At 36.6% G+C, this 27,846-nt stretch overlaps 1 long non-coding RNA gene across 1 annotated transcript; it reads right to left on the bottom strand.

Moving 5' to 3' along the window:
- Positions 1 to 50: 50 nt before the first annotated feature.
- On the bottom strand, positions 51 to 27,438 carry LOC137641993 (uncharacterized). The gene is made up of 3 exons (XR_011044623.1): positions 27,386 to 27,438; positions 588 to 634; positions 51 to 207 (listed from the first exon to the last, which is right to left on the bottom strand). It is a non-coding gene; the product is annotated as an uncharacterized lncRNA (long non-coding RNA).
- Between the last annotated feature and the right edge of the window lie 408 nt (positions 27,439 to 27,846).

Raw genomic sequence — 27,846 nt, 5'->3', positions numbered from 1 at the left:
GGAGTAGGCAATAATGTGATGCATACAACTATCACACTTGGGTGCAATCATTCCGCTCCCGACATCCATGACCCAAGTTACAAAACTTTTCCCAATAGTAGCTTTCTGCCAAGTCTTTTCTAAGGCCAAGAAACAGGCCTCACATTCTTTTAATGTTCTTTCCAAGTACTATCGTGGACCAATGTCATCAAAGGTAACATTTCTCATCTGAAACAAAACAGTAAAGATGTTAAGGTTTCAACAGCATTTGTCATTTCAAAGGGAAGAATAGTATTGAAATCAACTACAGACATGATCCAGGCAGAAGCTTTCTTAGCATTTTCTGTCAAGGGAACTTTATAGTATCATTTTGACAAAAAGTTGAAAATTTAGAATTTACAACAGCAATAATGAAAAATCTTATCAAAGGATAGTGACGCTAATGGTGGCATATTCCTGGAAGATTTAAACTTTTTTTTTTCTAGGGTAAAACCTACCCGACCCCAACAAGTAATTATGCAATAGGCTTGACTTTCTATCTTTATGCTAGTCATGGCAAGTAGTAAATTAATATTAACATAATATACTGTAGTATTTTTTTGACATACCTTTTATTCGAAGAGCTGCTATGTCTTTTAAGTAATCAGGTTTCTCTCTGAAATCAGAACAAAAATAAATTGTGCCATAAACATCCTTTTCAAAAAGTACTTAAATGGATATGAAATTTATCACTAAAACTTGAATATTGTATTTCCTAAAATTAAAGTTTCCTTACAGTATAACAAGAAGTATTTCACATTAGAATTAATTATACAAATCAATTAAACAACCTTATAATAATTAGAAATAACAATTTAATAACCCTGGATAGGTAATGTTATTTCACCACCTTGGATAGGATTTGATGGGTCGATTTCAACCCGGCCCAAACAAATTCATTAAAAATTAATTTGTAAGCCAATTCAATACCTTCCTAAATAAAAAAAAAAGTTCAAAGAATCTTCTAATATTAAAAAAGAATAGATAAAAGCTAAGTACAAAATAAACATTTTTTACAAATAAATTAAAAAAATAAGTATAAACAAATTACCACAAAATATTTACCTAAAATCTAAATAAGAAAATAAACTGAAACTATTTTAAGCACTTATTCTACGATAATTGAGCACTCTTTGGTAAGATCCAGGGTGGAAAGGGGGGGGGGCTTGGAGGAACAACAAGGTAACTTTTCCTAAGATGAGAAAAAATGTAAATGTTTTTTTTTGGCCATGAATAAAAATCAATACTCTTTTACACATTTATTTTCGGTAGGTAAATAACAGTTGTTGAAATTTTTACAGAATATTGTATTACCTTACAATAAAAATGTGTAAAAATGTCAAAATGGCTGCCAACCACACCACCTTGTCAGGCCAAATCTGTTACCTGAAAGGGAGAAAGATATGTCAATATCAGCGAGTTATTTACTTATATAATTGTTAGAGGATTTGCATAGAAATATTATGGCAGCTAGTATGAAGTTAATAGGTTATTTAACAATTAAAAAAAAATAATGATCATATTTAAGTTATCATAAAGGTCCAAACTTACAAAAACCTGAAAAATAATAAACTATTTTATAAATATATACGGGGTAGAAGACATTCCCAAACTCTTTAAAACAATCCCTTTTTTATAAGTACCTAAAAACTACTACACATTCGATAATTATATAAAAACTTTGATATTTCACAACTCACCTTAACCAGGATTTCAGAATTAGCCTACAGAAATTTTCTATGAACATGACCACTATACAGCAATTTGTACCTTAAGATATACTTCTATGCAATCAAGTTTTTTACCCCCAAAATACCTGACACATTAAGACCTACCTAAAGACCATCAAGTCCAAAGTTCTGTAAAGTCATTTGACTTAAAATTGCAAAATTTATTTCATTTCAAGTTAAACCAACAAAAAAGTACCACTTAATCTACTGTATCACCATTCCTGTATTATCCCCCTTTGCATTTTTTTTAGAGCTATTGATACTAATGTAATATGTTGAAACTATTTCAACCCTAGGAAATATTATCATTAAGTTCTAAAGGTGCTTTTCCCTTTCAGTACAAGCAGGAGACTTTAAACCAATGGTGTTATGGTCATAGTTAGCCATGCTTATAAAATTTTGTAGTGTATTGAAGCACACCATGTATGAAGCATGTTGCCACTGTCTCACCACGATGAGGTCATGACCTTCGAGACAGGGGGGACGTCCACTGTACAAGATCGGTACCATGCACCCACCTCCATGTGTTGCGAGCACATGTCACCAACACTTGAGCGTCCCTGGAACCCCAAACCAGAGCGGATCAAAGTAGTAACAATCAAGAGGCTTGTGATCACCCCAACATTGAGACTACCCCGACATCCTGAAACCTTATTTTGAGGGGGGTTCTAAGTCCCTCGCCATAAGGTAACGGGACCGTTTACTAGCCGGTTTCCGACTTTTGCCAGAAACCGGATATTCCAAAACACGCCTTTAACACTGTAACCAACCCGTGACAGAGTCACAGAAGTAAGCCAGGAATCAGCGTGAATCGCGCATGAGCGCTATGATGTGCCTTTACACCTCACTGAGCCCAGACAGGCTCAGCCAGGAATCAGCACATTACGTCACAGAGGTCAGCTAGGAATCGGCATACTTTTGCAAGTCTTTCCTTTAAGCCTAACTGACCCGGACACAAGAGATTTAAAAAGCTGGAAATAAAGTAAGAGGCGACTTAGACTCATAGAGTACTTTCCATTGTTAGTAATTTTTTGTTAATTAGGTCACAGAGGCCAGCTAGGAATCGGCGTAGTTTTCCGCCTATCTTTATCCCTAACTGACCCGGACCTTGGAGATAAAAAGCTGGAAATAAAGTAAGAGGCGACTTAGACTCGTAGAGTACTTTCCATTGTTAGTAATTTTTTGTTAATTAGGTCACAGAGGCCAGCTAGGAATCGGCGTAGTTTTCCGCCTATCTTTATCCCTAACTGACCCGGACCTTGGAGATAAAAAGTGGGAAGTAAAGTAATAAGTGATATAGACTCTTAGAGAATGTTAGTAAAGGATTTGGCTAAAGTCTCCTGCAATTGACCATTAGCATACCTTCATAAATTAGCAATGATACCTAACTCAGTATATCTAATTCGTTCCTTTGGCTCTTGCTTCCTTTCTATATAGAGGACTACTTTTGGACTATCACTATCAATACTTTCTTTACATATATCGCCGTCTACTTTGGGTTCTTATGCCTATTTTCTTCCTCAGAGGACTAGGCTACTCTGTCAATATATCTAACTTTTCTTCCATGAAGGGCTACTCTGGCCAGTACAGTTACTGGTTTTCTTTTCATTAATTAAAGACTGAAATCAAGATACCTTGTAAAGTTGAAAAAACTTTGGCAATATTAAGGAGTGCTGAATAAAGTTCTATTAGGAATCAATGAAAGTTTGCCTGCCTACATCACAAACTGTCTAAGAACATAGAATGTCCATAAACTACTAGTCTTATGTTCTGATAATCCAGCGATAACATTTGAGAAATTAAAAAAGAATAATGTTAAATTTAACAATAAAAAGTGAAAGATTAAAAACTTGCAGCAGGAGAGACATCACGGGCAGCAGAAGGGACGTCATAGGTAGCAGAAGAGACGTCACGGGCAGCAGAAGGGACGTCATAGGTAGCAGAAGAGACGTCATGGGCAACAGCAGAGACAGCACGGGCAGCAGCAAAGACATCACAAGCAGCAGAAGAGACAGCACACGCAGCAGGAGTGAATGGTTTTGTTAAACCTTGAAGAGCCGCACTCTGGAGCCTTTTACGGTACCTAGCAACAGCCTTTACAGCCGAGATAGCAGAGGGAGAAGGCAGGCATGGATCTTGGGCTTTACTGGTGGAAGAGTGGTGGTGTTGGCCTACACGCTGGACACCCCATGTCTTGTGAGGTGTTGGTCTACGTGTGTCTGTTGCACGCACTACTTTGTAATTTCATTTCATCAAACTCATCACTGTCCACATCACATTTAGAGGGTTGCTCATAATATTTGTCAGATTCAGAGCTATTCAAAATCTCTTTCAACATTATCATCTTCATTTTCAATTTCACTTGGCAACAAAGAACAGTTTGTATGTTATTATTTTGATACGTTTTTGTGGTCAATATTATCCAACTCAAGCTATAGAAAAACCGACTGGGATGCCTCCACCTATGCATCTCTACGCGCATGAAACAAATGTGTTTAAGGTAAAAATCACCCACAACAGTGTTTCAGGGTTAAATCTACCAGACACAATTTAGTAATTATATAATGTGATTGACTTTCTATCCTTATGTTAATCACAGCAAGCAGTAAATTGATATTAACTTATTATAGTGTAGTAGTTTTGTTGACATACCTTTGATTCGAGGAGCTGCTAGTGCCTTTTCGGTAACCAGGTTTCTCTCTGAAATCAGAACAAAAATAAATTGTTGTGCCATAAAAACCCTTTCCAAAAAGTGCTTAAATGGAAACGAAATTTATCACTAAAACTTGAATAACGTATTTCCTAAAGTTAAGGTTTCCTTACAGTACAACAAGAAGTATTTCATATTAGAATTAATTATACAAATCAATTAAACAATCTTATAATTATTAGAAATAACAATTCAATAACCCTGGATAAGTATTGTTATTTCCCAACCTTGGATAGGTTTCGATGGGTCGATTTTGACCCGCTCCAAAAAAATAATTAAAAATTCATTTTGAAGCCAATTCAATACCTTCTAAAATAAAACAAAAATTCAAAGACTGTTTAATATTAAAAAAGAATAGATAAAGGCCAAGTCCAAAATAAATATTTATTACAAATAGATTAAAAAAAAAGTATAAAAAAATTACCACAAAAATATTCAATTAAAATCTAAATATAAAAATAAACAAACTATTCTAAGTACTTATTCTACAATAATTGAGCACCCTTTGGTCAGATCCAGGACGGGGTGGGGGGAGGGGGGGTGGATGAACAACAAAGTAACTTTTCCTAAAATGAGAAAAAAAAGTAAATGTTTTTTTGGCCCAAAAAAATCAATACTCTTTTCAACATTTATTTGCAGTAGGTAAATAACAGTTAATGGCTGAAATTTTTACAGGATATTATCATCATCTTACAGCAAAAGTGTAAAAGAATCTCAAAATGGCTGCCAACCACACCACACCACCTTGTAAGGCCAAATCTGTTACCTGAAAGGGAGAAAGATATGTCAATATCAGCGAGTTATTTACTTATATAATTGTTAGAGGATTTGCATAGAAATATTATGGCAGCTAGTATGAAGTTAATAGGTTATTTAACAATTAAAAAAAAATAATGATCATATTTAAGTTATCATAAAGGTCCAAACTTACAAAAACCTGAAAAATAATAAACTATTTTATAAATATATACGGGGTAGAAGACATTCCCAAACTCTTTAAAACAATCCCTTTTTTATAAGTACCTAAAAACTACTACACATTCGATAATTATATAAAAACTTTGATATTTCACAACTCACCTTAACCAGGATTTCAGAATTAGCCTACAGAAATTTTCTATGAACATGACCACTATACAGCAATTTGTACCTTAAGATATACTTCTATGCAATCAAGTTTTTTACCCCCAAAATACCTGACACATTAAGACCTACCTAAAGACCATCAAGTCCAAAGTTCTGTAAAGTCATTTGACTTAAAATTGCAAAATTTATTTCATTTCAAGTTAAACCAACAAAAAAGTACCACTTAATCTACTGTATCACCATTCCTGTATTATCCCCCTTTGCATTTTTTTTAGAGCTATTGATACTAATGTAATATGTTGAAACTATTTCAACCCTAGGAAATATTATCATTAAGTTCTAAAGGTGCTTTTCCCTTTCAGTACAAGCAGGAGACTTTAAACCAATGGTGTTATGGTCATAGTTAGCCATGCTTATAAAATTTTGTAGTGTATTGAAGCACACCATGTATGAAGCATGTTGCCACTGTCTCACCACGATGAGGTCATGACCTTCGAGACAGGGGGGACGTCCACTGTACAAGATCGGTACCATGCACCCACCTCCATGTGTTGCGAGCACATTTTGGGAGCACATGTCACCAACACTTGAGCGTCCCTGGAACCCCAAACCAGAGCGGATCAAAGTAGTAACAATCAAGAGGCTTGTGATCACCCCAACATTGAGACTACCCCGACATCCTGAAACCTTATTTTGAGGGGGGTTCTAAGTCCCTCGCCATAAGGTAACGGGACCGTTTACTAGCCGGTTTCCGACTTTTGCCAGAAACCGGATATTCCAAAACACGCCTTTAACACTGTAACCAACCCGTGACAGAGTCACAGAAGTAAGCCAGGAATCAGCGTGAATCGCGCATGAGCGCTATGATGTGCCTTTACACCTCACTGAGCCCAGACAGGCTCAGCCAGGAATCAGCACATTACGTCACAGAGGTCAGCTAGGAATCGGCATACTTTTGCAAGTCTTTCCTTTAAGCCTAACTGACCCGGACACAAGAGATTTAAAAAGCTGGAAATAAAGTAAGAGGCGACTTAGACTCATAGAGTACTTTCCATTGTTAGTAATTTTTTGTTAATTAGGTCACAGAGGCCAGCTAGGAATCGGCGTAGTTTTCCGCCTATCTTTATCCCTAACTGACCCGGACCTTGGAGATAAAAAGCTGGAAATAAAGTAAGAGGCGACTTAGACTCGTAGAGTACTTTCCATTGTTAGTAATTTTTTGTTAATTAGGTCACAGAGGCCAGCTAGGAATCGGCGTAGTTTTCCGCCTATCTTTATCCCTAACTGACCCGGACCTTGGAGATAAAAAGTGGGAAGTAAAGTAATAAGTGATATAGACTCTTAGAGAATGTTAGTAAAGGATTTGGCTAAAGTCTCCTGCAATTGACCATTAGCATACCTTCATAAATTAGCAATGATACCTAACTCAGTATATCTAATTCGTTCCTTTGGCTCTTGCTTCCTTTCTATATAGAGGACTACTTTTGGACTATCAATATCAATACTTTCTTTACATATATCGCCGTCTACTTTGGGTTCTTATGCCTATTTTCTTCCTCAGAGGACTAGGCTACTCTGTCAATATATCTAACTTTTCTTCCATGAAGGGCTACTCTGGCCAGTACAGTTACTGGTTTTCTTTTCATTAATTAAAGACTGAAATCAAGATACCTTGTAAAGTTGAAAAAACTTTGGCAATATTAAGGAGTGCTGAATAAAGTTCTATTAGGAATCAATGAAAGTTTGCCTGCCTACATCACAAACTGTCTAAGAACATAGAATGTCCATAAACTACTAGTCTTATGTTCTGATAATCCAGCGATAACATTTGAGAAATTAAAAAAGAATAATGTTAAATTTAACAATAAAAAGTGAAAGATTAAAAACTTGCAGCAGGAGAGACATCACGGGCAGCAGAAGGGACGTCATAGGTAGCAGAAGAGACGTCACGGGCAGCAGAAGGGACGTCATAGGTAGCAGAAGAGACGTCATGGGCAACAGCAGAGACAGCACGGGCAGCAGCAAAGACATCACAAGCAGCAGAAGAGACAGCACACGCAGCAGGAGTGAATGGTTTTGTTAAACCTTGAAGAGCCGCACTCTGGAGCCTTTTACGGTACCTAGCAACAGCCTTTACAGCCGAGATAGCAGAGGGAGAAGGCAGGCATGGATCTTGGGCTTTACTGGTGGAAGAGTGGTGGTGTTGGCCTACACGCTGGACACCCCATGTCTTGTGAGGTGTTGGTCTACGTGTGTCTGTTGCACGCACTACTTTGTAATTTCATTTCATCAAACTCATCACTGTCCACATCACATTTAGAGGGTTGCTCATAATATTTGTCAGATTCAGAGCTATTCAAAATCTCTTTCAACATTATCATCTTCATTTTCAATTTCACTTGGCAACAAAGAACAGTTTGTATGTTATTATTTTGATACGTTTTTGTGGTCAATATTATCCAACTCAAGCTATAGAAAAACCGACTGGGATGCCTCCACCTATGCATCTCTACGCGCATGAAACAAATGTGTTTAAGGTAAAAATCACCCACAACAGTGTTTCAGGGTTAAATCTACCAGACACAAATTAGTAATTATATAATGTGATTGACTTTCTATCCTTATGTTAATCACAGCAAGCAGTAAATTGATATTAACTTATTATAGTGTAGTAGTTTTGTTGACATACCTTTGATTCGAGGAGCTGCTAGTGCCTTTTCGGTAACCAGGTTTCTCTCTGAAATCAGAACAAAAATAAATTGTTGTGCCATAAAAACCCTTTCCAAAAAGTGCTTAAATGGAAACGAAATTTATCACTAAAACTTGAATAACGTATTTCCTAAAGTTAAGGTTTCCTTACAGTACAACAAGAAGTATTTCATATTAGAATTAATTATACAAATCAATTAAACAACCTTATAATTATTAGAAATAACAATTCAATAACCCTGGATAAGTATTGTTATTTCCCAACCTTGGATAGGTTTCGATGGGTCGATTTTGACCCGCTCCAAAAAAATACATTAAAAATTCATTTTGAAGCCAATTCAATACCTTCTAAAATAAAACAAAAATTCAAAGACTGTTTAATATTAAAAAAGAATAGATAAAGGCCAAGTCCAAAATAAATATTTATTACAAATAGATTAAAAAAAAAGTATAAAAAAATTACCACAAAAATATTCAATTAAAATCTAAATATAAAAATAAACAAACTATTCTAAGTACTTATTCTACAATAATTGAGCACCCTTTGGTCAGATCCAGGACGGGGTGGGGGGAGGGGGGGGTGGATGAACAACAAAGTAACTTTTCCTAAAATGAGAAAAAAAAGTAAATGTTTTTTTGGCCCAAAAAAAATCAATACTCTTTTCAACATTTATTTGCAGTAGGTAAATAACAGTTAATGGCTGAAATTTTTACAGGATATTATCATCATCTTACAGCAAAAGTGTAAAAGAATCTCAAAATGGCTGCCAACCACACCACACCACCTTGTAAGGCCAAATCTGTTACCTGAAAGGGAGAAAGATATGTCAATATCAGCGAGTTATTTACTTATATAATTGTTAGAGGATTTGCATAGAAATATTATGGCAGCTAGTATGAAGTTAATAGGTTATTTAACAATTAAAAAAAATAATGATCATATTTAAGTTATCATAAAGGTCCAAACTTACAAAAACCTGAAAAATAATAAACTATTTTATAAATATATACGGGGTAGAAGACATTCCCAAACTCTTTAAAACAATCCCTTTTTTATAAGTACCTAAAAACTACTACACATTCGATAATTATATAAAAACTTTGATATTTCACAACTCACCTTAACCAGGATTTCAGAATTAGCCTACAGAAATTTTCTATGAACATGACCACTATACAGCAATTTGTACCTTAAGATATACTTCTATGCAATCAAGTTTTTTACCCCCAAAATACCTGACACATTAAGACCTACCTAAAGACCATCAAGTCCAAAGTTCTGTAAAGTCATTTGACTTAAAATTGCAAAATTTATTTCATTTCAAGTTAAACCAACAAAAAAGTACCACTTAATCTACTGTATCACCATTCCTGTATTATCCCCCTTTGCATTTTTTTTAGAGCTATTGATACTAATGTAATATGTTGAAACTATTTCAACCCTAGGAAATATTATCATTAAGTTCTAAAGGTGCTTTTCCCTTTCAGTACAAGCAGGAGACTTTAAACCAATGGTGTTATGGTCATAGTTAGCCATGCTTATAAAATTTTGTAGTGTATTGAAGCACACCATGTATGAAGCATGTTGCCACTGTCTCACCACGATGAGGTCATGACCTTCGAGACAGGGGGGACGTCCACTGTACAAGATCGGTACCATGCACCCACCTCCATGTGTTGCGAGCACATTTTGGGAGCACATGTCACCAACACTTGAGCGTCCCTGGAACCCCAAACCAGAGCGGATCAAAGTAGTAACAATCAAGAGGCTTGTGATCACCCCAACATTGAGACTACCCCGACATCCTGAAACCTTATTTTGAGGGGGGTTCTAAGTCCCTCGCCATAAGGTAACGGGACCGTTTACTAGCCGGTTTCCGACTTTTGCCAGAAACCGGATATTCCAAAACACGCCTTTAACACTGTAACCAACCCGTGACAGAGTCACAGAAGTAAGCCAGGAATCAGCGTGAATCGCGCATGAGCGCTATGATGTGCCTTTACACCTCACTGAGCCCAGACAGGCTCAGCCAGGAATCAGCACATTACGTCACAGAGGTCAGCTAGGAATCGGCATACTTTTGCAAGTCTTTCCTTTAAGCCTAACTGACCCGGACACAAGAGATTTAAAAAGCTGGAAATAAAGTAAGAGGCGACTTAGACTCATAGAGTACTTTCCATTGTTAGTAATTTTTTGTTAATTAGGTCACAGAGGCCAGCTAGGAATCGGCGTAGTTTTCCGCCTATCTTTATCCCTAACTGACCCGGACCTTGGAGATAAAAAGCTGGAAATAAAGTAAGAGGCGACTTAGACTCGTAGAGTACTTTCCATTGTTAGTAATTTTTTGTTAATTAGGTCACAGAGGCCAGCTAGGAATCGGCGTAGTTTTCCGCCTATCTTTATCCCTAACTGACCCGGACCTTGGAGATAAAAAGTGGGAAGTAAAGTAATAAGTGATATAGACTCTTAGAGAATGTTAGTAAAGGATTTGGCTAAAGTCTCCTGCAATTGACCATTAGCATACCTTCATAAATTAGCAATGATACCTAACTCAGTATATCTAATTCGTTCCTTTGGCTCTTGCTTCCTTTCTATATAGAGGACTACTTTTGGACTATCACTATCAATACTTTCTTTACATATATCGCCGTCTACTTTGGGTTCTTATGCCTATTTTCTTCCTCAGAGGACTAGGCTACTCTGTCAATATATCTAACTTTTCTTCCATGAAGGGCTACTCTGGCCAGTACAGTTACTGGTTTTCTTTTCATTAATTAAAGACTGAAATCAAGATACCTTGTAAAGTTGAAAAAACTTTGGCAATATTAAGGAGTGCTGAATAAAGTTCTATTAGGAATCAATGAAAGTTTGCCTGCCTACATCACAAACTGTCTAAGAACATAGAATGTCCATAAACTACTAGTCTTATGTTCTGATAATCCAGCGATAACATTTGAGAAATTAAAAAAGAATAATGTTAAATTTAACAATAAAAAGTGAAAGATTAAAAACTTGCAGCAGGAGAGACATCACGGGCAGCAGAAGGGACGTCATAGGTAGCAGAAGAGACGTCACGGGCAGCAGAAGGGACGTCATAGGTAGCAGAAGAGACGTCATGGGCAACAGCAGAGACAGCACGGGCAGCAGCAAAGACATCACAAGCAGCAGAAGAGACAGCACACGCAGCAGGAGTGAATGGTTTTGTTAAACCTTGAAGAGCCGCACTCTGGAGCCTTTTACGGTACCTAGCAACAGCCTTTACAGCCGAGATAGCAGAGGGAGAAGGCAGGCATGGATCTTGGGCTTTACTGGTGGAAGAGTGGTGGTGTTGGCCTACACGCTGGACACCCCATGTCTTGTGAGGTGTTGGTCTACGTGTGTCTGTTGCACGCACTACTTTGTAATTTCATTTCATCAAACTCATCACTGTCCACATCACATTTAGAGGGTTGCTCATAATATTTGTCAGATTCAGAGCTATTCAAAATCTCTTTCAACATTATCATCTTCATTTTCAATTTCACTTGGCAACAAAGAACAGTTTGTATGTTATTATTTTGATACGTTTTTGTGGTCAATATTATCCAACTCAAGCTATAGAAAAACCGACTGGGATGCCTCCACCTATGCATCTCTACGCGCATGAAACAAATGTGTTTAAGGTAAAAATCACCCACAACAGTGTTTCAGGGTTAAATCTACCAGACACAAATTAGTAATTATATAATGTGATTGACTTTCTATCCTTATGTTAATCACAGCAAGCAGTAAATTGATATTAACTTATTATAGTGTAGTAGTTTTGTTGACATACCTTTGATTCGAGGAGCTGCTAGTGCCTTTTCGGTAACCAGGTTTCTCTCTGAAATCAGAACAAAAATAAATTGTTGTGCCATAAAAACCCTTTCCAAAAAGTGCTTAAATGGAAACGAAATTTATCACTAAAACTTGAATAACGTATTTCCTAAAGTTAAGGTTTCCTTACAGTACAACAAGAAGTATTTCATATTAGAATTAATTATACAAATCAATTAAACAACCTTATAATTATTAGAAATAACAATTCAATAACCCTGGATAAGTATTGTTATTTCCCAACCTTGGATAGGTTTCGATGGGTCGATTTTGACCCGCTCCAAAAAAATACATTAAAAATTCATTTTGAAGCCAATTCAATACCTTCTAAAATAAAACAAAAATTCAAAGACTGTTTAATATTAAAAAAGAATAGATAAAGGCCAAGTCCAAAATAAATATTTATTACAAATAGATTAAAAAAAAAGTATAAAAAAATTACCACAAAAATATTCAATTAAAATCTAAATATAAAAATAAACAAACTATTCTAAGTACTTATTCTACAATAATTGAGCACCCTTTGGTCAGATCCAGGACGGGGTGGGGGGAGGGGGGGGTGGATGAACAACAAAGTAACTTTTCCTAAAATGAGAAAAAAAAGTAAATGTTTTTTTGGCCCAAAAAAAATCAATACTCTTTTCAACATTTATTTGCAGTAGGTAAATAACAGTTAATGGCTGAAATTTTTACAGGATATTATCATCATCTTACAGCAAAAGTGTAAAAGAATCTCAAAATGGCTGCCAACCACACCACACCACCTTGTAAGGCCAAATCTGTTACCTGAAAGGGAGAAAGATATGTCAATATCAGCGAGTTATTTACTTATATAATTGTTAGAGGATTTGCATAGAAATATTATGGCAGCTAGTATGAAGTTAATAGGTTATTTAACAATTAAAAAAAAAATAATGATCATATTTAAGTTATCATAAAGGTCCAAACTTACAAAAACCTGAAAAATAATAAACTATTTTATAAATATATACGGGGTAGAAGACATTCCCAAACTCTTTAAAACAATCCCTTTTTTATAAGTACCTAAAAACTACTACACATTCGATAATTATATAAAAACTTTGATATTTCACAACTCACCTTAACCAGGATTTCAGAATTAGCCTACAGAAATTTTCTATGAACATGACCACTATACAGCAATTTGTACCTTAAGATATACTTCTATGCAATCAAGTTTTTTACCCCCAAAATACCTGACACATTAAGACCTACCTAAAGACCATCAAGTCCAAAGTTCTGTAAAGTCATTTGACTTAAAATTGCAAAATTTATTTCATTTCAAGTTAAACCAACAAAAAAGTACCACTTAATCTACTGTATCACCATTCCTGTATTATCCCCCTTTGCATTTTTTTTAGAGCTATTGATACTAATGTAATATGTTGAAACTATTTCAACCCTAGGAAATATTATCATTAAGTTCTAAAGGTGCTTTTCCCTTTCAGTACAAGCAGGAGACTTTAAACCAATGGTGTTATGGTCATAGTTAGCCATGCTTATAAAATTTTGTAGTGTATTGAAGCACACCATGTATGAAGCATGTTGCCACTGTCTCACCACGATGAGGTCATGACCTTCGAGACAGGGGGGACGTCCACTGTACAAGATCGGTACCATGCACCCACCTCCATGTGTTGCGAGCACATTTTGGGAGCACATGTCACCAACACTTGAGCGTCCCTGGAACCCCAAACCAGAGCGGATCAAAGTAGTAACAATCAAGAGGCTTGTGATCACCCCAACATTGAGACTACCCCGACATCCTGAAACCTTATTTTGAGGGGGGTTCTAAGTCCCTCGCCATAAGGTAACGGGACCGTTTACTAGCCGGTTTCCGACTTTTGCCAGAAACCGGATATTCCAAAACACGCCTTTAACACTGTAACCAACCCGTGACAGAGTCACAGAAGTAAGCCAGGAATCAGCGTGAATCGCGCATGAGCGCTATGATGTGCCTTTACACCTCACTGAGCCCAGACAGGCTCAGCCAGGAATCAGCACATTACGTCACAGAGGTCAGCTAGGAATCGGCATACTTTTGCAAGTCTTTCCTTTAAGCCTAACTGACCCGGACACAAGAGATTTAAAAAGCTGGAAATAAAGTAAGAGGCGACTTAGACTCATAGAGTACTTTCCATTGTTAGTAATTTTTTGTTAATTAGGTCACAGAGGCCAGCTAGGAATCGGCGTAGTTTTCCGCCTATCTTTATCCCTAACTGACCCGGACCTTGGAGATAAAAAGCTGGAAATAAAGTAAGAGGCGACTTAGACTCGTAGAGTACTTTCCATTGTTAGTAATTTTTTGTTAATTAGGTCACAGAGGCCAGCTAGGAATCGGCGTAGTTTTCCGCCTATCTTTATCCCTAACTGACCCGGACCTTGGAGATAAAAAGTGGGAAGTAAAGTAATAAGTGATATAGACTCTTAGAGAATGTTAGTAAAGGATTTGGCTAAAGTCTCCTGCAATTGACCATTAGCATACCTTCATAAATTAGCAATGATACCTAACTCAGTATATCTAATTCGTTCCTTTGGCTCTTGCTTCCTTTCTATATAGAGGACTACTTTTGGACTATCACTATCAATACTTTCTTTACATATATCGCCGTCTACTTTGGGTTCTTATGCCTATTTTCTTCCTCAGAGGACTAGGCTACTCTGTCAATATATCTAACTTTTCTTCCATGAAGGGCTACTCTGGCCAGTACAGTTACTGGTTTTCTTTTCATTAATTAAAGACTGAAATCAAGATACCTTGTAAAGTTGAAAAAACTTTGGCAATATTAAGGAGTGCTGAATAAAGTTCTATTAGGAATCAATGAAAGTTTGCCTGCCTACATCACAAACTGTCTAAGAACATAGAATGTCCATAAACTACTAGTCTTATGTTCTGATAATCCAGCGATAACATTTGAGAAATTAAAAAAGAATAATGTTAAATTTAACAATAAAAAGTGAAAGATTAAAAACTTGCAGCAGGAGAGACATCACGGGCAGCAGAAGGGACGTCATAGGTAGCAGAAGAGACGTCACGGGCAGCAGAAGGGACGTCATAGGTAGCAGAAGAGACGTCATGGGCAACAGCAGAGACAGCACGGGCAGCAGCAAAGACATCACAAGCAGCAGAAGAGACAGCACACGCAGCAGGAGTGAATGGTTTTGTTAAACCTTGAAGAGCCGCACTCTGGAGCCTTTTACGGTACCTAGCAACAGCCTTTACAGCCGAGATAGCAGAGGGAGAAGGCAGGCATGGATCTTGGGCTTTACTGGTGGAAGAGTGGTGGTGTTGGCCTACACGCTGGACACCCCATGTCTTGTGAGGTGTTGGTCTACGTGTGTCTGTTGCATGCACTACTTTGTAATTTCATTTCATCAAACTCATCACTGTCCACATCACATTTAGAGGGTTGCTCATAATATTTGTCAGATTCAGAGCTATTCAAAATCTCTTTCAACATTATCATCTTCATTTTCAATTTCACTTGGCAACAAAGAACAGTTTGTATGTTATTATTTTGATACGTTTTTGTGGTCAATATTATCCAACTCAAGCTATAGAAAAACCGACTGGGATGCCTCCACCTATGCATCTCTATGCGCATGAAACAAATGTGTTTAAGGTAAAAATCACCCACAACAGTGTTTCAGGGTTAAATCTACCAGACACAAATTAGTAATTATATAATGTGATTGACTTTCTATCCTTATGTTAATCACAGCAAGCAGTAAATTGATATTAACTTATTATAGTGTAGTAGTTTTGTTGACATACCTTTGATTCGAGGAGCTGCTAGTGCCTTTTCGGTAACCAGGTTTCTCTCTGAAATCAGAACAAAAATAAATTGTTGTGCCATAAAAACCCTTTCCAAAAAGTGCTTAAATGGAAACGAAATTTATCACTAAAACTTGAATAACGTATTTCCTAAAGTTAAGGTTTCCTTACAGTACAACAAGAAGTATTTCATATTAGAATTAATTATACAAATCAATTAAACAACCTTATAATTATTAGAAATAACAATTCAATAACCCTGGATAAGTATTGTTATTTCCCAACCTTGGATAGGTTTCGATGGGTCGATTTTGACCCGCTCCAAAAAAATACATTAAAAATTCATTTTGAAGCCAATTCAATACCTTCTAAAATAAAACAAAAATTCAAAGACTGTTTAATATTAAAAAAGAATAGATAAAGGCCAAGTCCAAAATAAATATTTATTACAAATAGATTAAAAAAAAAGTATAAAAAAATTACCACAAAAATATTCAATTAAAATCTAAATATAAAAATAAACAAACTATTCTAAGTACTTATTCTACAATAATTGAGCACCCTTTGGTCAGATCCAGGACGGGGTGGGGGGAGGGGGGGTGGATGAACAACAAAGTAACTTTTCCTAAAATGAGAAAAAAAAGTAAATGTTTTTTTGGCCCAAAAAAAATCAATACTCTTTTCAACATTTATTTGCAGTAGGTAAATAACAGTTAATGGCTGAAATTTTTACAGGATATTATCATCATCTTACAGCAAAAGTGTAAAAGAATCTCAAAATGGCTGCCAACCACACCACACCACCTTGTAAGGCCAAATCTGTTACCTGAAAGGGAGAAAGATATGTCAATATCAGCGAGTTATTTACTTATATAATTGTTAGAGGATTTGCATAGAAATATTATGGCAGCTAGTATGAAGTTAATAGGTTATTTAACAATTAAAAAAAAAATAATGATCATATTTAAGTTATCATAAAGGTCCAAACTTACAAAAACCTGAAAAATAATAAACTATTTTATAAATATATACGGGGTAGAAGACATTCCCAAACTCTTTAAAACAATCCCTTTTTTATAAGTACCTAAAAACTACTACACATTCGATAATTATATAAAAACTTTGATATTTCACAACTCACCTTAACCAGGATTTCAGAATTAGCCTACAGAAATTTTCTATGAACATGACCACTATACAGCAATTTGTACCTTAAGATATACTTCTATGCAATCAAGTTTTTTACCCCCAAAATACCTGACACATTAAGACCTACCTAAAGACCATCAAGTCCAAAGTTCTGTAAAGTTATTTGACTTAAAATTGCAAAATTTATTTCATTTCAAGTTAAACCAACAAAAAAGTACCACTTAATCTACTGTATCACCATTCCTGTATTATCCCCCTTTGCATTTTTTTTAGAGCTATTGATACTAATGTAATATGTTGAAACTATTTCAACCCTAGGAAATATTATCATTAAGTTCTAAAGGTGCTTTTCCCTTTCAGTACAAGCAGGAGACTTTAAACCAATGGTGTTATGGTCATAGTTAGCCATGCTTATAAAATTTTGTAGTGTATTGAAGCACACCATGTATGAAGCATGTTGCCACTGTCTCACCACGATGAGGTCATGACCTTCGAGACAGGGGGGACGTCCACTGTACAAGATCGGTACCATGCACCCACCTCCATGTGTTGCGAGCACATGTCACCAACACTTGAGCGTCCCTGGAACCCCAAACCAGAGCGGATCAAAGTAGTAACAATCAAGAGGCTTGTGATCACCCCAACATTGAGACTACCCCGACATCCTGAAACCTTATTTTGAGGGGGGTTCTAAGTCCCTCGCCATAAGGTAACGGGACCGTTTACTAGCCGGTTTCCGACTTTTGCCAGAAACCGGATATTCCAAAACACGCCTTTAACACTGTAACCAACCCGTGACAGAGTCACAGAAGTAAGCCAGGAATCAGCGTGAATCGCGCATGAGCGCTATGATGTGCCTTTACACCTCACTGAGCCCAGACAGGCTCAGCCAGGAATCAGCACATTACGTCACAGAGGTCAGCTAGGAATCGGCATACTTTTGCAAGTCTTTCCTTTAAGCCTAACTGACCCGGACACAAGAGATTTAAAAAGCTGGAAATAAAGTAAGAGGCGACTTAGACTCATAGAGTACTTTCCATTGTTAGTAATTTTTTGTTAATTAGGTCACAGAGGCCAGCTAGGAATCGGCGTAGTTTTCCGCCTATCTTTATCCCTAACTGACCCGGACCTTGGAGATAAAAAGCTGGAAATAAAGTAAGAGGCGACTTAGACTCGTAGAGTACTTTCCATTGTTAGTAATTTTTTGTTAATTAGGTCACAGAGGCCAGCTAGGAATCGGCGTAGTTTTCCGCCTATCTTTATCCCTAACTGACCCGGACCTTGGAGATAAAAAGTGGGAAGTAAAGTAATAAGTGATATAGACTCTTAGAGAATGTTAGTAAAGGATTTGGCTAAAGTCTCCTGCAATTGACCATTAGCATACCTTCATAAATTAGCAATGATACCTAACTCAGTATATCTAATTCGTTCCTTTGGCTCTTGCTTCCTTTCTATATAGAGGACTACTTTTGGACTATCACTATCAATACTTTCTTTACATATATCGCCGTCTACTTTGGGTTCTTATGCCTATTTTCTTCCTCAGAGGACTAGGCTACTCTGTCAATATATCTAACTTTTCTTCCATGAAGGGCTACTCTGGCCAGTACAGTTACTGGTTTTCTTTTCATTAATTAAAGACTGAAATCAAGATACCTTGTAAAGTTGAAAAAACTTTGGCAATATTAAGGAGTGCTGAATAAAGTTCTATTAGGAATCAATGAAAGTTTGCCTGCCTACATCACAAACTGTCTAAGAACATAGAATGTCCATAAACTACTAGTCTTATGTTCTGATAATCCAGCGATAACATTTGAGAAATTAAAAAAGAATAATGTTAAATTTAACAATAAAAAGTGAAAGATTAAAAACTTGCAGCAGGAGAGACATCACGGGCAGCAGAAGGGACGTCATAGGTAGCAGAAGAGACGTCACGGGCAGCAGAAGGGACGTCATAGGTAGCAGAAGAGACGTCATGGGCAACAGCAGAGACAGCACGGGCAGCAGCAAAGACATCACAAGCAGCAGAAGAGACAGCACACGCAGCAGGAGTGAATGGTTTTGTTAAACCTTGAAGAGCCGCACTCTGGAGCCTTTTACGGTACCTAGCAACAGCCTTTACAGCCGAGATAGCAGAGGGAGAAGGCAGGCATGGATCTTGGGCTTTACTGGTGGAAGAGTGGTGGTGTTGGCCTACACGCTGGACACCCCATGTCTTGTGAGGTGTTGGTCTACGTGTGTCTGTTGCACGCACTACTTTGTAATTTCATTTCATCAAACTCACTGTCCACATCACATTTAGAGGGTTGCTCATAATATTTGTCAGATTCAGAGCTATTCAAAATCTCTTTCAACATTATCATCTTCATTTTCAATTTCACTTGGCAACAAAGAACAGTTTGTATGTTATTATTTTGATACGTTTTTGTGGTCAATATTATCCAACTCAAGCTATAGAAAAACCGACTGGGATGCCTCCACCTATGCATCTCTACGCGCATGAAACAAATGTGTTTAAGGTAAAAATCACCCACAACAGTGTTTCAGGGTTAAATCTACCAGACACAAATTAGTAATTATATAATGTGATTGACTTTCTATCCTTATGTTAATCACAGCAAGCAGTAAATTGATATTAACTTATTATAGTGTAGTAGTTTTGTTGACATACCTTTGATTCGAGGAGCTGCTAGTGCCTTTTCGGTAACCAGGTTTCTCTCTGAAATCAGAACAAAAATAAATTGTTGTGCCATAAAAACCCTTTCCAAAAAGTGCTTAAATGGAAACGAAATTTATCACTAAAACTTGAATAACGTATTTCCTAAAGTTAAGGTTTCCTTACAGTACAACAAGAAGTATTTCATATTAGAATTAATTATACAAATCAATTAAACAACCTTATAATTATTAGAAATAACAATTCAATAACCCTGGATAAGTATTGTTATTTCCCAACCTTGGATAGGTTTCGATGGGTCGATTTTGACCCGCTCCAAAAAAATACATTAAAAATTCATTTTGAAGCCAATTCAATACCTTCTAAAATAAAACAAAAATTCAAAGACTGTTTAATATTAAAAAAGAATAGATAAAGGCCAAGTCCAAAATAAATATTTATTACAAATAGATTAAAAAAAAAGTATAAAAAAATTACCACAAAAATATTCAATTAAAATCTAAATATAAAAATAAACAAACTATTCTAAGTACTTATTCTACAATAATTGAGCACCCTTTGGTCAGATCCAGGACGGGGTGGGGGGAGGGGGGGGTGGATGAACAACAAAGTAACTTTTCCTAAAATGAGAAAAAAAAGTAAATGTTTTTTTGGCCCAAAAAAAATCAATACTCTTTTCAACATTTATTTGCAGTAGGTAAATAACAGTTAATGGCTGAAATTTTTACAGGATATTATCATCATCTTACAGCAAAAGTGTAAAAGAATCTCAAAATGGCTGCCAACCACACCACCTTGTAAGGCCAAATCTGTTACCTGAAAGGGAGAAAGATATGTCAATATCAGCGAGTTATTTACTTATATAATTGTTAGAGGATTTGCATAGAAATATTATGGCAGCTAGTATGAAGTTAATAGGTTATTTAACAATTAAAAAAAAATAATGATCATATTTAAGTTATCATAAAGGTCCAAACTTACAAAAACCTGAAAAATAATAAACTATTTTATAAATATATACGGGGTAGAAGACATTCCCAAACTCTTTAAAACAATCCCTTTTTTATAAGTACCTAAAAACTACTACACATTCGATAATTATATAAAAACTTTGATATTTCACAACTCACCTTAACCAGGATTTCAGAATTAGCCTACAGAAATTTTCTATGAACATGACCACTATACAGCAATTTGTACCTTAAGATATACTTCTATGCAATCAAGTTTTTTACCCCCAAAATACCTGACACATTAAGACCTACCTAAAGACCATCAAGTCCAAAGTTCTGTAAAGTCATTTGACTTAAAATTGCAAAATTTATTTCATTTCAATTTAAACCAACAAAAAAGTACCACTTAATCTACTGTATCACCATTCCTGTATTATCCCCCTTTGCATTTTTTTTAGAGCTATTGATACTAATGTAATATGTTGAAACTATTTCAACCCTAGGAAATATTATCATTAAGTTCTAAAGGTGCTTTTCCCTTTCAGTACAAGCAGGAGACTTTAAACCAATGGTGTTATGGTCATAGTTAGCCATGCTTATAAAATTTTGTAGTGTATTGAAGCACACCATGTATGAAGCATGTTGCCACTGTCTCACCACGATGAGGTCATGACCTTCGAGACAGGGGGGACGTCCACTGTACAAGATCGGTACCATGCACCCACCTCCATGTGTTGCGAGCACATTTTGGGAGCACATGTCACCAACACTTGAGCGTCCCTGGAACCCCAAACCAGAGCGGATCAAAGTAGTAACAATCAAGAGGCTTGTGATCACCCCAACATTGAGACTACCCCGACATCCTGAAACCTTATTTTAAGGGGGGTTCTAAGTCCCTCGCCATAAGGTAACGGGACCGTTTACTAGCCGGTTTCCGACTTTTGCCAGAAACCGGATATTCCAAAACACGCCTTTAACACTGTAACCAACCCGTGACAGAGTCACAGAAGTAAGCCAGGAATCAGCGTGAATCGCGCATGAGCGCTATGATGTGCCTTTACACCTCACTGAGCCCAGACAGGCTCAGCCAGGAATCAGCACATTACGTCACAGAGGTCAGCTAGGAATCGGCATACTTTTGCAAGTCTTTCCTTTAAGCCTAACTGACCCGGACACAAGAGATTTAAAAGCTGGAAATAAAGTAAGAGGCGACTTAGACTCATAGAGTACTTTCCATTGTTAGTAATTTTTTGTTAATTAGGTCACAGAGGCCAGCTAGGAATCGGCGTAGTTTTCCGCCTATCTTTATCCCTAACTGACCCGGACCTTGGAGATAAAAAGCTGGAAATAAAGTAAGAGGCGACTTAGACTCGTAGAGTACTTTCCATTGTTAGTAATTTTTTGTTAATTAGGTCACAGAGGCCAGCTAGGAATCGGCGTAGTTTTCCGCCTATCTTTATCCCTAACTGACCCGGACCTTGGAGATAAAAAGTGGGAAGTAAAGTAATAAGTGATATAGACTCTTAGAGAATGTTAGTAAAGGATTTGGCTAAAGTCTCCTGCAATTGACCATTAGCATACCTTCATAAATTAGCAATGATACCTAACTCAGTATATCTAATTCGTTCCTTTGGCTCTTGCTTCCTTTCTATATAGAGGACTACTTTTGGACTATCACTATCAATACTTTCTTTACATATATCGCCGTCTACTTTGGGTTCTTATGCCTATTTTCTTCCTCAGAGGACTAGGCTACTCTGTCAATATATCTAACTTTTCTTCCATGAAGGGCTACTCTGGCCAGTACAGTTACTGGTTTTCTTTTCATTAATTAAAGACTGAAATCAAGATACCTTGTAAAGTTGAAAAAACTTTGGCAATATTAAGGAGTGCTGAATAAAGTTCTATTAGGAATCAATGAAAGTTTGCCTGCCTACATCACAAACTGTCTAAGAACATAGAATGTCCATAAACTACTAGTCTTATGTTCTGATAATCCAGCGATAACATTTGAGAAATTAAAAATGAATAATGTTAAATTTAACAATAAAAAGTGAAAGATTAAAAACTTGCAGCAGGAGAGACATCACGGGCAGCAGAAGAGACGTCATGGGCAGCAGAAGAGACGTCATGGGCAGCAGAAGAGACAGCACACGCAGCAGAAGAGACAGCTGTGACCAAGTTGAGGAATGATCTTCCTAATCGGATAGTTGAATCGGTAGAACTTCAAAAGTTCAAACCTTTAGAAAATATTTTTTGTTGTGTAAATAAATCCCGAATATAATAAAAACGAACGCACAAAAATGTCGGGTAAATAAATCCCGAATATAAAAAAAACGAACGCACAAAAATGTCGGGTAAATAAATCCCGAATATAATAAAAACGAACGCACAAAAATGTCGGGTAAATAAATCCCGAAAATAATAAAAACGAATGCAAAAAATGTCGGGTAAATAAATCCCGAATACAATAAAAACGAACGCACAAAAATGTCGGGTAAATAAATCCCGAATACAATAAAAACGAACGCACAAAAATGTCGGGTAAATGAATCCCGAATACAATAAAAACGAACGCACAAAAATGTTGGGTAAATAAATCCCGAATACAATAAAAACGAACGCACAAAAATGTCGGGTAAATAAATCCCGAATACAATAAAAACGAACGCACAAAAATGTCGGGTAAATGAATCCCGAATACAATAAAAACGAACGCACAAAAATGTAAAATGTCTGGTAAATAAATCCCGAATACAATAAAAACGAACGCACAAAAATGTTGGGTAAATAAATCTCGAATACAATAAAAACGAACGCAAAAAATGTCGGGTAAATAAATCCCGAATACAATAAAAACGAACGCACAAAAATGTCGGGTAAATAAATCCCGAATACAATAAAAACGAACGCACAAAAATGTCGGGTAAATAAATCCCGAATACAATAAAAACGAACGCACAAAAATGTCGGGTAAATGAATCCCGAATACAATAAAAACGAATGCACAAAAATGTCGGGTAAATGAATCCCGAATACAATAAAAACGAACGCACAAAAATGTCGGGTAAATGAATCCCGAATACAATAAAAACGAACGCACAAAAATGTCGGGTAAATGAATCCCGAATACAATAAAAACGAACGCACAAAAATGTTGGGTAAATAAATCCCGAATACAATAAAAACGAACGCACAAAAATGTCGGGTAAATAAATCCCGAATACAATAAAAACGAACGCACAAAAATGTCGGGTAAATGAATCCCGAATACAATAAAAACGAACGCACAAAAATGTCGGGTAAATAAATCCCGAATACAATAAAAACGAACGCACAAAAATGTCGGGTAAATAAATCCCGAATACAATAAAAACGAACGCACAAAAATGTCGGGTGAATAAATTGTTAGAAGATTTGCATAGAAATATTATGGTAGATAGTATGAAGTTTATAGATTATATAGCATTTAAAAAAAGAATAATGATCATAATTGAATTATTATATAGGTACAAACTTACAAAAACCTGAAAAATAATAAACTATTTTATAAAAACCTGAAAAATAATAAACTATTTTATAAAAACATAGGGGGCAGAAGACATTCACAAACACTTTACAACAAACCTATTTTTTTATACGTGCCTAAAACCTACTACACATTCGATAATTATATAAAAACTTTGATATTTCACAACTTACCTTAACCAGGCTTTCAGAATTACCTTACAGAAATGTGCTATGAACCTAACCACTATACAGCAATTTGTACCTTAAGATATACTTCTATGCAATCAAGTTTTTTACCCCCAAAATACCTGACACAATAAGACCTACCTAAAGACCATCAAGTCCAAAGTTCTATAAAGTGATTTGACTTAAGATTGCAAAATGTATTTCATCTAAAGATAACCAACAAAAAAAGTACCACTTAATCTACTGTATCACTTCCTGTATTATCACCCTTTGCATTTTTTAGAGCTATTGATACTAATGTAATATGTTGAAACTATTTCAACCGCAGGAAATATCATTAAGTTCTAAAGGTGCTTTTCCCTTTCAGTACAAGCAGGAGACTTTAAACCAATGGTGTTATGGTCATAGTTAGCCATGCTTATAAAATTTTGTAGTGTATTGAAGCACACCATGTATGAAGCATGTTGCCACTGTCTCACCACGATGAGGTCATGACCTTCGAGACAGGGGGGACGTCCATTGTACAAGATCGGTACCATGCACCCACCTCCATGTGTTGCGAGCACATTTTGGGAGCACATGTCACCAACACTTGAGCGTCTCTGGAACCCCAAACCAGAGCGGATCAAAGTAGTAACAATCAAGAGGCTTGTGATCACCCCAACATTGAGACTACCCCGACATCCTGAAACCTTATTTTGAGGGGGGTTCTAAGTCCCTCGCCATAAGGTAACGGAACCGTTTACTAGCCGGTTTCTGACTTTCGCCAGAAACCGGATGTTCCAATACGCCTTTAACACTGTAACCAACCCGTGACAGAGTCACAGAAGTAAGCCAGGAATCAGCGTGAATCGCGCATAAGCGCTATGATGTGCCTTTACACCTCACTGAGCCCAGACAGGCTCAGCCAGGAATCAGCACATTAGGTCACAGGTCAGCTAGGAATCGGCATACTTTTGCAAGTCTTTCCTTTCAGCCTAACTGACCCGGACACCATCACGCCTTTAACACTGTAACTAACCCGTGACAGAGTCACAGAAGTAAGCCAGGAATCAGCGTGAATCGCGCATGAGCGCTATGATGTGCCTTTACACCTCACTGAGCCCAGACAGGCTCAGCCAGGAATCAGCACATTAGGTCACAGGTCAGCTAGGAATCGGCATACTTTTGCAAGTCTTTCCTTTCAGCCTAACTGACCCGGACACCATCACGCCTTTAACACTGTAACCAACCCGTGACAGAGTCACAGAAGTAAGCCAGGAATCAGCGTGAATCGCGCATGAGCGCTATGATGTGCCTTTACACCTCACTGAGCCCAGACAGGCTCAGCCAGGAATCAGCACATTAGGTCACAGAGGTCAGCTAGGAATCGGCATACTTTTGCAAGTCTTTCCTTTAAGCCTAACTGACCCGGACCTTGGAGATAAAAAGTGGGAAGTAAAGTAATAAGTGATATAGACTCTTAGAGAATGTTAGTAAAGGATTTGGTTAAAGTCTCCTGCAATTGATCATTAGCATACCTTCATAATCTAGCAATGATACCTAACTCAGTATATCTAATTCGTTGCTTTGGCTGTTGCTTCCTTTCTATATAGAGGACTACTTTTGGACTATCACTATCAATACTTTCTTTACATATATCGCCGTCTACTTTGGGTCCTTATGCCTATTTTCTTCCTCAGAGGACTAGGCTACTCTGTCAATATATTTAACTTTTCTTCCATGAAGGGCTACTCTGGACAGTACAGTCACCTGTTTTCTTTTCATTAATTAAAGACTGAAATCAAGATACCTTGTAAAGTTGAAAAAACTTTGGCAACATTAAGGAGTGCTGAATAAAGTTCTATTAGGAATCAATGAAAGTTTGCCTGCCTACATCACAAACTGTCTAAGAACATAGAATGTCCATAAACTACTAGTCTTATGTTCTGATAATCCAGCGATAACATTAGAGAAATTAAAAAAAAAATAATGTTAAATTTAACAAAAAAACTGAGATTAAAAACTTGCAGCAGGAGAGACATCACGGGCAGCAGAAGGGACGTCATAGGTAGCAGAAGAGACGTTATGGGCAGCAGAAGGGACGTCATAGGTAGCAGAAGAGACGTCATGGGCAACAGCAGAGACAGCACGGGCAACAACAGAGACATCACAAGCAGCAGCAAAGACATCACAAGCAGCAGAGGAGACAGCACACGCAGCAGGAGTGACTGGTTTCGTTAAACCTTTAACAGCCGCACTCTGGAGCCTTTTACGGTACCTAGCAACAGCCTTTACAGCCGAGATAGCAGAGGGAGAAGGCAGGCATGGATCTTGGGCTTTACTGGTGGAAGAGTGGTGGTGTTGGCCTACACGCTGGACACCCCATGTCTTGTGGGGTGTTGGTGTACGTGTGTCTTGCACGCACTACTTTGTAACTCCATTTCATCAAACTGATCACTGTGCACATCACATTTAGAGGGTTGCTCATAATATTTGTCAGTTTCAGACCTATTTAAAATCTCTTTCAACATTATCATCTTCATTTTCAATTTCACTTGGCAACAAAGAACATTTTGGGGAAAAATATTACCCACATAACTTCGTATGTTAGTATTTTAATACGGTTTTGGGGTAAATATTATCCACACAAGTTTGTATCGTATCAAGGTTATTGGGTAAATATTACCCATACAAGTTTGTATGTTATATGATAGAATCTAACCAAAGCAAAACATACACAGACCCAAGATGGCACGAATGTGGATACACTACATCCAGCATGAGAACTAATAAGCCAACTGAAGCTACACATAGACCCACTGGGATGCCACCACCCATACGTCTGTGCGTTCATGAAACAAATGGGTGCAAGGTGAAAATTACCCACAACAGTGTTCTAGGGTTATATCTACCCAACCCCAATAAGTAATTATGCAATAGGCTTGACTTTCTATCTTTATGGAAGTAATGGCAAGTAGTAAATTAATATTAAAATAATATACTGTAGTATTTTTTTGACATACCTTTTATTCGAAGAGCTGCTATGTCTTTTAAGTAATCAGGTTTCTCTCTGAAATCAGAACAAAAATAATATAGTAAAAACGAATACATTAAAATGTGTAAACAAATATCTAATATAATAAAAAAAACAATACACTAAAATCTTGTGTAAATAAATCTTGAATATAATAAAAACGAAAACACTAAACTGTTGTGTAAATAAATCTTGAATATAATAAAAACGAAAACACTAAACTGTTGTGTAAATAAATCTTGAATATAATAAAAACGAAAACACTAAATTGTCGTGTAAATAAATCTTGAATATGATAAAAACGAACACTAAAATGTTTTGTAAATAGATCTTGAATATAATAAAAACGAACACACTATATTGTTGTGTAAATAAATCTTGAATATAATAAAAACGAACACACTAAATTGTTGTGTAAATAAATCTTGAATATAATAAAAACGAACACAC

The sequence above is a fragment of the Palaemon carinicauda genome, chromosome 1, assembly GCF_036898095.1.
Source record: "Palaemon carinicauda isolate YSFRI2023 chromosome 1, ASM3689809v2, whole genome shotgun sequence".
NCBI lineage: Eukaryota > Metazoa > Arthropoda > Malacostraca > Decapoda > Palaemonidae > Palaemon > Palaemon carinicauda.
The sequence above is the reverse complement of the archived record's forward strand: the minus strand, read 5'-3'. Positions and strand labels throughout refer to the sequence as shown.